Here is a 12,814-nt window from a genome sequence, read left to right as displayed (position 1 = left end):
TTAATTGGGGAGAAAATCTGATGTCCTCAATTCAGTGTCCCCTTCCATGTTCCTCTTAGAAAAAGTGGGCCCTTTTTATTGTGTATGTCCCTTGGTTCACAAAATATAGGGTTAAGGTGTAAAAATACCCCTAACGTTTTGGACCAGGGGCAATTTTACCCCTAACGTATAAAATGGTGCAATTTTACCACTAACGTTGGAAGCCAGGATCAATTTTACCCCTAACGTTGATAAATTGGTTCAATTTGAGAAATAATTCATCAAACTGTCTTCTCGGTCATGAATTTTGTCATTTACACTTCACATATGCGTCATTTTATCAGTAACAAATCACAAGCATATGTTGGGATGTGAAAAAAAATAAAAAATAAAAATAAAAAAATAAAAAATATATTGTCTTTTTTATACGAATTAGATAAAAAAAATTCAAAAAATTCACCGAATTTATAAATATTAATCTCCAATTCTATTATTAAATTATAAAAAATATGAAATCTTTTTTTTTAAAACGAATTGTTATACAATTGGTGCTGAATAAGAAACAAAAATATCTGTGTTTTATAATAGTGTATGAAATTGACTCAATTTATCAACGTTAGGGTAAAATTGCTCATGGCTTTCAACGTTAGGGGTAAAATTGCACCATTTTAAATGTTAGGGGTAAAATTGATCCTGACACAAAACGTTAGGGGTATTTTTTCACCTTAAACCCAAAATATATTATTTTAATTAGGTGGGGACCACTTTTGTGAAAGTGACATGGAATGAGACATTGAATTGGGGATTTCAGTCCCCCAAAACCTTAAGGTAAATTTGTATCATTTCATATGTTAGCTAACTATATAGGTAAATCTGCACTTCGTTTAAAACATTGGAGTTAAATTTGACGCTTATAACTATATAAAAACAATTATTACGAGTCTCAAAACAAAAACATAAAAATCAACCTAGAGTCAAATTAAGTTTTAATAATTCCGTATTTCTCTCGAGTTTTTATATTAAGCACCGGGTCTTCCATCTCACTCGGAAGACTCCTAATTTACATTTGGACCCGTGTATTGTGACCCACGTAATAATTAAAATAGTGTGACCTTTTATAATATGTGTGGGTCCATATTACATATAGCAAAATATGTATTGAATGTCTTTCATTTGATATTGAGAACCGGATGCTTCTGGGTTAGTTGATAGGGTTTTCACAACAAATTGGGAATTTTTGAATTGGCTGTTTTCTTTTTAATTGAATTAGTTGTATCGAAAATTAATTGAAAATTGCTGCAACCTTATAAATTTAATATATCCAAACACAAACCTAGCTAGGTTTGTGTTTGGATATATTAATTTATTTTTATTTTTATACTTATAAATTAAATTTATAGGTAGCAGTAGTATTAAAATAACATTATATGTGAAACAAAGTACATATAATTAAATTAACATTAGGGTAATTAATTTATTAGTCCCTATATTTTGACAAAACACACTGTTTAGTCTCTGTATTTTCAAAAACACATGGTAAGGTCCCTAACCTTTTTCTCAGTGAACTGTTTAGTCCTTCCGTCTGTTTGTTACATTTTTTACCGTTTATGACTTCGGAAATGACTAAATTACCCTTTACTATTTACCTTCAAACTTCAGAAAAGTAATCTAATTTAGAAAAAGAAGCTATTTGCATGGAGAACAATAAAAAGAACAGACTCAACGCTTACGAATTTGAACGATTAAGAAGAAAATTAAGAACAAGAACACTCAAAGTTGATTTCAGATGCATTAGAGTTTAAAGAAAAGCAAAATAAAGGAAAAGAAGAACACAAATCCAAATTGACTAACAGAATCTTCATGAGAGTCTAACGGCATGGACTAAACAGTTCACTAAGAAAAACATTAGGGACTAAACAGTTCACCGAGAAAAACGTTAGGGACTTTAGTGTGTGTTTTTGAAAATATAGGGACTAAACAGTGTGTTTTGTCAAAATATAGGGACTAATAAATTAATTACCCTTAATATTAAGTTATAAATAGGATAAAAAAAATTAATTTAGTGATATAGTTTGATTAATAGTAAAATGGTATGTGAAAAAATTAATAAAATATTGTTTATTGAAAAAATTATTATTTTCAGAGTTATTAAATAGAGTAGATGATTGCAGAAGTTCTATAGTAACAATATTTAAAGATAAAATAGGAAAAAATGAAGTTAAATGGAGTAGATGGTCTAAAAATTTGCAGAAATTCGATAGGATAGGTAACAACATGGTGAGGCGGGCATAATTTCTCATTCCAGGTTTTGTTATTTCTTTGTCCCAAGTAGCTAAATCCCTATACACAACTGTTCCACTTTTCCGTCATTACTGAGCTGCAGCATGGAGTCCGAGAGCCATGTCACTACCGAGTTCGCCATATCAGCACCTACCTTTAACCCAACATTCCATTGCGTACGGAAAATCCACAAAGAGGTGAAGATTGTGCTCGTCAAAGACCCCACACAAAGCACAAACATTTGTAAGATCGACTGCTTTTAGGAATAAACTCTCTCGGTTAAGTAAATAGTCAAAACAAAGTTTCCAGAAAAGCTGTTTGTGTTACGGAAATAGTCACACCCTTATCCTATTCTGATTTTGTATATATTTAGATAGGCTCACAGTTCATATTTTGAACTAGTCTAAGATTCTCCATAATCTTCTTATCTTCTGTTGTAACTAATCTCACTGTAAAGTCTATTTAAATTAGAGTCCTATCAATAGAAAACTCAATTGAGACCAATAGCTTTCATGGTACCAGAGCCAAAAGAGGTCTAACAACCCTGAAACACTTTGATCCACCTGTATCGATTTTTTTTCCTTTTCTTTCCTGTCAATTTCGACAGTATGACTACCCCTAATGGAAACGCATCGGCTCCAAACAACACTGTCTCCAATTATCTCACCAGTTCCGCCAATCAAATCTCCCACAAACTCACATCCACAAATTATCTCCTGTGGAAAACACAGGTAATGCCGATTCTGAAGGGACAAGGGTTGGAACACCACGTTGATTCAACCATCCTTCCCCCTGCAAAGGAGTTGCCCATCGGAGCTGTAAATCCGGTATATAAGGTATGGGAACGAGAGGACCAATAGGTCCTTGGCTGGATCATCAATTCACTATCAATCAGTGTCTTGCCTCAAGTCGTTGGTGCGGAAATGGCTCAAGCTGCTTGGTCAAAGCTTTATACTGCATATTCCACTGGATCCCGATCTCAGATCCGTGACTTAAAACACCGGCTACATAATCTCAAACGTGGTAATACTTCTATCACAGATTATCTGCAAACTGCCAAACTGATCAGTGATCAGCTTATTGCTTTCCAACATCCAGTGTCGTCTGATGATCTGGTCGAATCGATTCTTGATGGGCTTGGGTCTGTGTACCGTCCATTTTCACGGGCATTAGAGGCTCGAATGGAGTCTATAACCTTTGATGAATTAACTAGTTTGTTGTTAAGTGAAGAAAGACAGATTGCCAGAGAGAGTGAAAATTCTTCATTCACACCATCAGTTCACTTTGCTGCTCGGAACATCGACAATAACCGGGGTCGTGGTCGTGGCCGAAGTCATTATTCCGGTCAGCCGTCTTTTCGGCCAAATAATTCTGCCTCTGCGCCTCTGGATGTGAGTACTCTTACCTGTCATAATTGTAAGGGTACATGACATATTTCCAAACAATGTCCTTCACCTAAATTGAACCGTAGTTTTCGGAACAACATCAAGCCATCCTCCAATATGGTCGTAACATCTCAGTCCAGTTCAACTGATTGGCTCATGGATTCCGGAGCGACTCACCATTTAACTGCAGATTTAGGGAACCTCAGTGTTCATTCAGAATATGATGGAGCCGAAGAAGTTACAGTAGGTAATGGACACAAAATCCCTATATCTCATATTGGTCGTTCAACTTATAATTTATCCAATTCTCCTGTTGAGTTTCGTGAAATACTCCATGTTCCTAAGACAGTAAATAATCTTTTGTCTGTGTCATCTTTAACTCGGTCTAACCCAATTTCGGTTGAATTCTTTGCTAATCACTTTGTTTTGAAGGATTTGGCAACCCAGAGGGAGATTTATCGAGGGAGCAATAAGAATGGTCTCTACACACTGTCTCTACCAAAGACCTTGCCTCATCGTATTCAAGCTTACAATGTTTCCTTTCCATTATGGCATGCTAGATTAGGGCATGCTAATTCTCAAATTGTTCGCAAAACTTTATGTTTGAATAATATTCCTTTCAATGATAATAAAAAGCTTGATTTATGTGATGCTTGTTGTGTGAGTAAATCGCATCGTCTTCCTTTTCCTAAATCTGATTTTGTTGCTTCTAGTCCTTTAGACTTAGTATGTTCTGATGTTTGGGGTCCGGCACCGGTGGTTTCTCATGATAATTTCAGATTCTATGTACTCTTTTATGACTATTACTCTAAGTTTTCATGGTTATATTTTCTTAAATCTAAATCTGAAGTAATGAGCGTCTTTATTAAGTTCAGAACACTTGTTGAGAAACACTTTGAGAGACCAATTAAGACATTTCAATCCGATTAGGGCGGTGAGTTTCAAAAACTGTCTGAATACTTGTCATTGAATGGGATCAATCATAGAGTTTCGTGTCCGTACACACCCGAACAAAATGGTTGTGCGGAGCGAAAACATCGTCATGTTGTTGAAACAGGTCTTTCCTTATTAAATCATGCCAAATTACCAAATAATTCCTGGACTTATGCCTTTGATACTGCCATGTACATAATTAATCGTTTACCAGTTCCAACACTTAATTACTGTACACCCTATGAAAAATTGTTTGGTGTTACTCCAGATTATACGTTGTTTCGAACTTTTGGTTGTTTGTGCTATCCGTGGCTTAGACCATATAATTCAAATAAACTGGTTTCCCGTTCTCATAAATGCATCTTTCTTGGTTATAGCAAAGTTCACAAGGGATATAAATGTTATGATTTCCATACTGATAAAAATTTTGTTGTTCAATGAACATGAGTTTCCCTTTCCGGAATTAAATTGTGAAGCTCGCTCTAAATCCATGACCGATCAGTCAGACTCGACTTTGCTACAATCTGTTCCATCATTGAGAGAGGCATTTACAGCTATACCATACTTGCCACTAGCAACCACAACTCCAGCTTCTACTCCTGTTGTACCACTAAATAATGGTACTGCCTCTTCTTCCAATCAGCTGTCGCTGGCCATTGTTCTGTATCAGTCACCATCTCAATTTCTTCAATGCATTGTATTAGCTCCTGCCTCGTCCTCTTCACAATTGCCTGCTGTTCCTGATTCCATGTCACCAACAATATCCACTCAACCTATGATTCCCTCACCCAAAATTACCCACAATACTACTTCCAAAAATATTACCAAACCACCCAAAATAATTCCAATACCTACCAAAACTCATAAGATGGTTACTAGAGCCCAAACTGGAAATTTGAAACCTAAATCCCACCTTGCTGCTATAGTCCCTCAAACACCAAATTGTTACTCTCAAGCAATTCGTCACCCCGAATGGAGAAAGGCAATGACTGAAGAATACAATGCGTTGATTAATAATGGTACATGGGAACTTACTCCGTGTTCGGATCAGACAAATCGAATTGGATGTCTTTGGGTGTTCAAACTCAAGTTACATCCTGATGGGACAGTGGATCGCTACAAAGCGAGATTAGTTGCTAAGGGGTTTCATCAACGCCCCGGGCTTGAATATCAACAAACTTTTAATCCTGTAATTAAGCCAACTACGATTCGTGTGTTATTATCTGTCACACCCGACCCTAAATGACCTCAATCGGCATCGGGCGTGAAATAGAAAGATCATAATCAATACTTAGGAGTCTCCAATTTAATCAAATATCATTATATTACAATTGAAATACCAAAGTTCATTATCTCTGGCAATCTCTAATGGTTGGCATGTTCGTCAATTAGACATTTCGAATGCATTCTTGCATGGGTCTTTGGATGAAGTTATTTTTATGGAGCAGCCCCCGGGGTTTGTTCATCCCAACTATCCTAATCATGTTTGGCGGTTGAAGAAAAGCCTGTACAGCCTCAAGCAAGCCCCTCGCATGTGGCATCAATGTTTAACTGTTGCACTAAAGGAACTTGGCTTTGTCTGTTCTAAAGCCGACTCATCCTTGTATTGTTTCAAGTCTAAGGGTTTTGAATTGTTTTGCCTCTTGTATGTTGATGATATCCTTGTTACAGGATCTAATTATTCAGCAATTCAAAAACTTGTGGTTCAGTTGCAGTCTCGTTTTGCAATTCGGGATATTGGCCGACTTAAATATTTTCTCGGTCTAGAGGCTACATGGACAGCCACTACTCTTCACTTGAATCAGCACAAATATATCAAGAATCTTCTTGAAAGGGCTCAAATGTCAGGCGCCAATGGAATTTCCACACCAATTTGTCCCACAAGTAAGCTGTTGTTAGAGAAAGGTGAACCTTTTGATGCTCATCATATGTATCGTAGCATTGTAGGAGGACTTCAATATGCTACTATAACCCGCCCTGATATTAGTTTTGCTGTCAACAAAGTCAGTCAATTCATGCATTGCCCGACTACATAACATTGGCAAGCTGTCAAACGCATTTTGCGTTACTTGCACTCAACACCGACACATGGTCTTTTGCTCCAAAAGGGTCGGTCTTTGGATCTATTTAGCTATACAGATGCGGATTGGGCAGGTGATCCCGATGACAGAAAATCCACCTCCAGCTTTGCTGTATATTTGGGACCCAATCTTATCTCATGGCGTTCTCGAAAACAAAGAACAGTTTCACGTTCCTCAACCGAAGCTGGGTATCAGGCTGTTGCAACACTAGCTTCAGAAATTCTTTGGGTACGTATGTTACTAAGAGAAATTGGTTTTTGCTCCAATAATGTTCCGATTTTGTGGTGTGACAACTTGGGAACTACTTATCTCACCGCCAATCCCATATTCCATGAACGATCCAAGCATTTGGAAATAGATTTTCATTTTGTTCGGGACAAGGTAGCTACAAAGGAGCTTCGCGTTCAATACATTCCGACACTAGACCAAACTACAGATATATTTACGAAGCCACTGTCAAGATCTCGTTTTCAAGCTATCCAGGACAAGTTGAAAGTTCACCCTCCATCAACTTGAGGGGGGATGTTACGGAAATAGTCACACCCTTATCCTATTCTGATTTTGTATATATTTAGATAGGCTCACAGTTCATATTTTGAACTAGTCTAAGATTCTCCATAATCTTCTTATCTTCTGTTGTAACTAATCCCACTGTAAAGTCTATTTAAATCAGAGTCCTATTAATAGAAAACTCAATTGAGACCAATAGCTTTCAGTTTGGCCTTCACGGGGATTTGCATGTCCAAGATTTTCTTCCGCGCACCACGCTCCATGTGACCTTATTGCAAAACCTATTTTGAAAAACAGCTTGATATCCAGACTTGATGAAGTAGCTTTCATGCTTTCTTGTCATTTAATGTAAAACGCAATTGGGCACAAATTTTTTTTAAAAAATAATACCAAAAATTTTAATATTATATATGACTATTAATATGTTTATACTTGTAATTATAATTAATTAAAATAATTAGAAAGAAATAAAATTAATGAAAATGGCTAAATAGAAAAGTAAATCATTGTTTTAATTCTACTCACCTGGAATCGCTAAATAGGAAAATAACTATCATTAAATTTCGATAAAAAAAATATGACGACTTTCTATTGGTCTTTCTTTTTAAAAATGAAATATTAAATTAAGATCCACTGATTTTTATGGAATTCTAATTAATAATGATTTCTATCAATTTTGATCTTACATTTATCAATTAGAGTTGGAATAAAATTTTATAAAGTTACTAATCTATCACTAATTTCGCAGGTACTTCAAGAATTTTATAATGAAATAAAATTAAATGAAATGGCTAAATAATAAATTAAACGTCTCTCTATATGGAGTGTTCTTTGTCTTCTCCATTGAGAAGTAAATTCCTATATCCTAATTTTCTCTGTTCGTCAATATCAATTACTTTTTTTTCTAAATCTCTTTTTCATAGTTCGAGTCAAATCTCTCTCGCTTGGGATTATGAATCTCGTAGGCTGGAATTATCGTGGACTGGACAATTTACGAATAATTAATGTTCTACTAGACTTACTCAAAGTTCACAAGCCATTGGCCATCTGCCTTATGGAAACAAAAAACTCTCTTCAGAAAAGTTCGTAAAGTTTGTAAAATTATTGGCTTCGACAACATTTTTATAGTTGACTGTGTGGGTCAAGAGGGTGGTCTGGCACTGTTATGGAAGGAATCAATGACAATTAAAATTCTCTCTTCTCATAATTACATCAACATTGTTCTATCTATAACGAATATCCAAAATTGGAGAATGAATGGTCTTTATGGTTACCCAGAAGTAGGTCTAAGATTTCAACCATTAATTTCAGTTCACCTAATTAATAGTTGAAATGTAATAATAAGTTCACTTTTAGAGGATCCAAATTCAATTGATACCGAAAAAACATTTAAAAAGACGTCCGGTTAGGAATAATAATAAAAAAATGAATTAAGGTTTGGGGTTTCAAGACTCTATTTTGAACCATTAATTTGAGATGTTTGGGGTTGTGGTTTTGAGTGTTTAGTTTGAAACCAAATAAGTCCAAAATGACCCTTTTAGAAATATAAAAAAGCGAAAAATGTGAAACTAAAATTAGGGTTTCGGCATCTTGGGACCCTATTTCCATAGGAAACGGACAATGGTCAAAACCCACAGCTTTGTAGAGGGCTCCACCCTCTTTTGGCCTAATTCTGTCGTCGGTGGTCTCTAAAATGCGATTTATTGATTTGCACGTCCTTTCAACGTAATTTTCCATGAGTTATTTTTTTTTACCTAATTAACGGGTTTCAACCATTAATTTTACTTCTTGACCTAATTAATGATTGAAAAATATATTAATAAGCTCGCTTTTAGAGGATCCAAATTCAATTTATATCGAAAAAACATTTAAAAAGACATCCGGTTAGGAATAATAATAAAAAACGTGAATTAGGGTTAGGCGTTTTCGAATCCTATTTTGAACTATGAATTTGAGATGTTTAGGGTTGTGGTTTTGAATGTTTAGTTTGAGATCAAATAGGTCCAAAATGACCCTTTTAGGAATATAAAAAAAGCAAAAAATGTCAAATTAGAATTAGAGTTTCGTCGTCTTGGGATTCTATTTCCATCGGAAACGGGTCAACGATCAAAACCCGCAGCTTTAATATGGCCGCATCCTCTTTTGGTCTAATTCCATCGTCTAAGGCCTCAAAATTGTGATTTAGTGATTTTTGTGCCTTTTTAACGTAGTTTTCTGTAAATTATTTTTTTTATTTATTTTTACCTAATTAACGGATTTCAACCATTAAATTTACTCATTGACATAATTGATGGTTGAAATATAATAATAAGCTCACTTTTAGAGGATTCAAATTCAATTGATACTGAAAAAACGTTTAAAAAGATGCCAGATTATGAATAATAATAAAAGGCGAATTAGGATTTGGTTGAAATCGTCTAATATCATACAATTTTATCCCTAACATTGACAGTCGAGCAATTTTATCCTAAATTTAACAAATTGGGTCAAATTAATAAAAACAATAAAATATAGTGTTTGTTTAATTAAGTGTTATAATAATCACTTTAACAAATTTAGATGCTAACAAAATTAGAGTGTAAAATCATACTTTATTTGTTGTAGATAGAAAATAATTAAATTTGACAATCTGATTTAGTTGTAATTTTTTAATTAATTATGATATCCTATTTATCTAGAAAACCCCAAACAATGGACTTAAAGCCCAATTATGTCCTAAATTATATCTTAAACTCTTTTGCCAATAATTAAACAGAAATAACCAGGTATGGAATAAAAAATCTTCTACCCCAATTGTTCTTCACTCCTTGGCTGTGTTTTATCTAGCAAATTGGCGCGCGGCTCAAGCCCGACGCCTTGCTGCTGTCGTAGCGGACAGGCCGGCTCAACAACAATGGCACCGTCCCCCACACGGCTGGACCAAGCTAAATGTCGACGGAGCATTTTTTGTGGAGAGAAACTGTGCAGGGTTTGGTTTTGTGCTTAGAAAAAGCGTGGGCGATTTCGTTGCAGCGGGAAATGGTACCCTACACTGTCGATTGGATCCGTTTTTGGTAGAGGCCATGACTTGCCGTGAGGCGTTAAGCTGGTTAAAGGAGACGGGTAGATGGAATGTGCTAGTAGAGTCTGATTCCCAATTGCTAGTGTATGCTTTACAACGAGAAACTAGCGGCAACTCAGCTCTTGATCTAATAATTGAAAACTGTAAATTCTTATTAAAGGAAATTGTAAATGTCTCTATTTCATTTGTTCGTAAAACAGCCAACCAGGCTGCTCATTCTTTAGCCCGTGCAGTTATATCTGGCACTGATAGGACGGTGTGGATTTCTCACCCTCCCCCCTGTATCTGTACGGCTCTGCTTTCTGATATATAAAATTCGTTCTTTATTTTTTTTTAAAAAAGTATATTTTAAAATCCAATGAAGTATCTAATCCTCTAAAATCATTAATCATATCCTCAATCTATACTTTAAAAACAAAATAGATTTGATTGATTGATAGTATCCGCCATGAAACCTTCTAGCACTTCTGATTCATTATTTTGATTTGATTATGGCTTCCTTCTGAATCGGAAGGAATAAGGTCCTTTCCCATGTTTTTCTTTGGAGGCATTCTCCGTGAATAATGTTGGATGAAAAATGGTTAGATTTGAATAAATTTATTGAGGAAATGAGACCGATAAATGAATAAATACTCCTAAATTGTGTAACGATGAAGCATGGAGTCTACATAAAACTTGTGAAAATTTGGTTGAGAAAAAAATCGAATAACGTGTTGCTAAGGAGAAAAACATGGTACGTAAATGGTATAGTTCGGAACTGGACGTGTCAAAAATTGTTCTTGAATATTTTCTTAATTTTGCCTATTTCTATATAATTCTTAATTAATTTGGACGGTTAAAGTGATAAAAAATGCGCGTAAAAAACTTAATTTCTAAACAAAATGATTGCGAATGACGCAAAGATTGAAAAAAAAAATCCCTCTTAGGAACAATTACATAGATATTGATGAAATAGGAACAATTACAATCATATTTATATTTATTACAAGATGGCTAAATCGATCATGGATGTTGAATTTAAAACAAAATATGAATAAAATGGAAAATGGGATATAGAATCAAAGAGCGAAATTGAAATGCTAATAATAGAATTAAACGAAATTGAAATGACAAACTTAAAGCCAATATATGGAGAACTTTGACGAGTCTTGAGCTGAAATCAGCCTAGATTCCACAAGCGTGAGCGCGACTTGAACGAACAATAAAAAGGTATGGATGTCTTGAGTGTGAAATTCTAATAACAATTTGATTATGGATGATTGTGGCGAATTGAATGTTTGGAGAATTAAAGTTTAGAATCAGGATTAACGAATGATTTTGAGTTGGATATCGAGTATGAGAACCCAAACGATGTTAAATAAGCAAGAGTGATGACTCTAGGTTGAATTGATTTGGAGTCACAAAAAACTAAATAGAAATATATTTTTTAAAGCTGAAACGGAAAATCAAGATGTAAAAACGTGTGTAAATTGATTTTTTGGACATGAAATTGAGTGAAAGAAAAGCCTGAAATGAAATTTAGGAAGTTGGAAACAAGTATCTGTAAAAATCGAGTTAGAATCGGGCTTTAAAGGGCTTTAAACGTATAAATGATATGGCTGGACAGATTGCATAATGGGTTTATAAAACGTATAAATGATTTGAGGTCTGAAGAAGGATTTGTAAAACAACTTGAAATGAAGCGAAACAAACCTCCGATCAAATTTAAGATGTAGGGAACAATAATAAAGCAAAATTTCAGACCAAAACAGACTCTATAAGATCGAAATAAGGCCATGAAGAAGATGGTTGAGCAAAATGTGTAAAGGAAAAACTAAAAGCGGAAATAAGGAACTTTGAGCAATCCAAACTTTAAAACCAGACTTGGAATAAACGAACTAAAGAAAGAAAGTTAAGAATTGCTCATTTAGAGCTAAGAAAACTCGAAAACAAGGCAAAAGCCAAAGGAAAAGACTCAATAAGATAAAAAAAAAAGGATTATGTTGATGTTGGATGTGTGTTGAGTTACGCTAGTTCGAGCTATAGCACTGGTAACAACTAACTTAACTAAAAATTGCATATGTTCTAGGCATCTACTCTATTTTCCAAAATTTATTTCTCGCTCCATATGGATCCAAATTAGGCCCATCAATATATTTCGGATTTCTCGAGATGTCTAGTTTCTAAAACTTCCGATCTTGTGAAAAATTAGTCAATTTAATGCCTTAAATGACCAGTTGAAATGACATTGGTACGGAATACATATACTCTAACTTTCAAAATTTATTTCTATCGTATGAATCCGAATTAGACTCATAAATATATTCAAGATCTCTCAGGATATCAAGTTTCTGAAACTTTCGGGCTCGTAAAAAATTAGTTTGTTTGATGCCCTAAGTAATGAGTTGAATTAATGTTGGTACAGCTGGAAAAATGGTCTGTATGGCTTTCTTTTTTTTCTCTTTTTCCTTTGAGCCGGAAGCCAATTGGCCGAGCTAGCCTTCAGAACTCCTTCCGGACAGGCTGGGCTCCAACTCATCAAGCTGGGAGCCAACTCTGTTTATTATTATTATTATTATTATTATTATTATTTATCTTTATTTTTT

The sequence above is a fragment of the Euphorbia lathyris genome, chromosome 2, assembly GCF_963576675.1.
Source record: "Euphorbia lathyris chromosome 2, ddEupLath1.1, whole genome shotgun sequence".
Classification (NCBI taxonomy): Eukaryota; Viridiplantae; Streptophyta; class Magnoliopsida; order Malpighiales; family Euphorbiaceae; genus Euphorbia; species Euphorbia lathyris.
Note: the sequence above shows the minus strand (reverse complement) of the source record.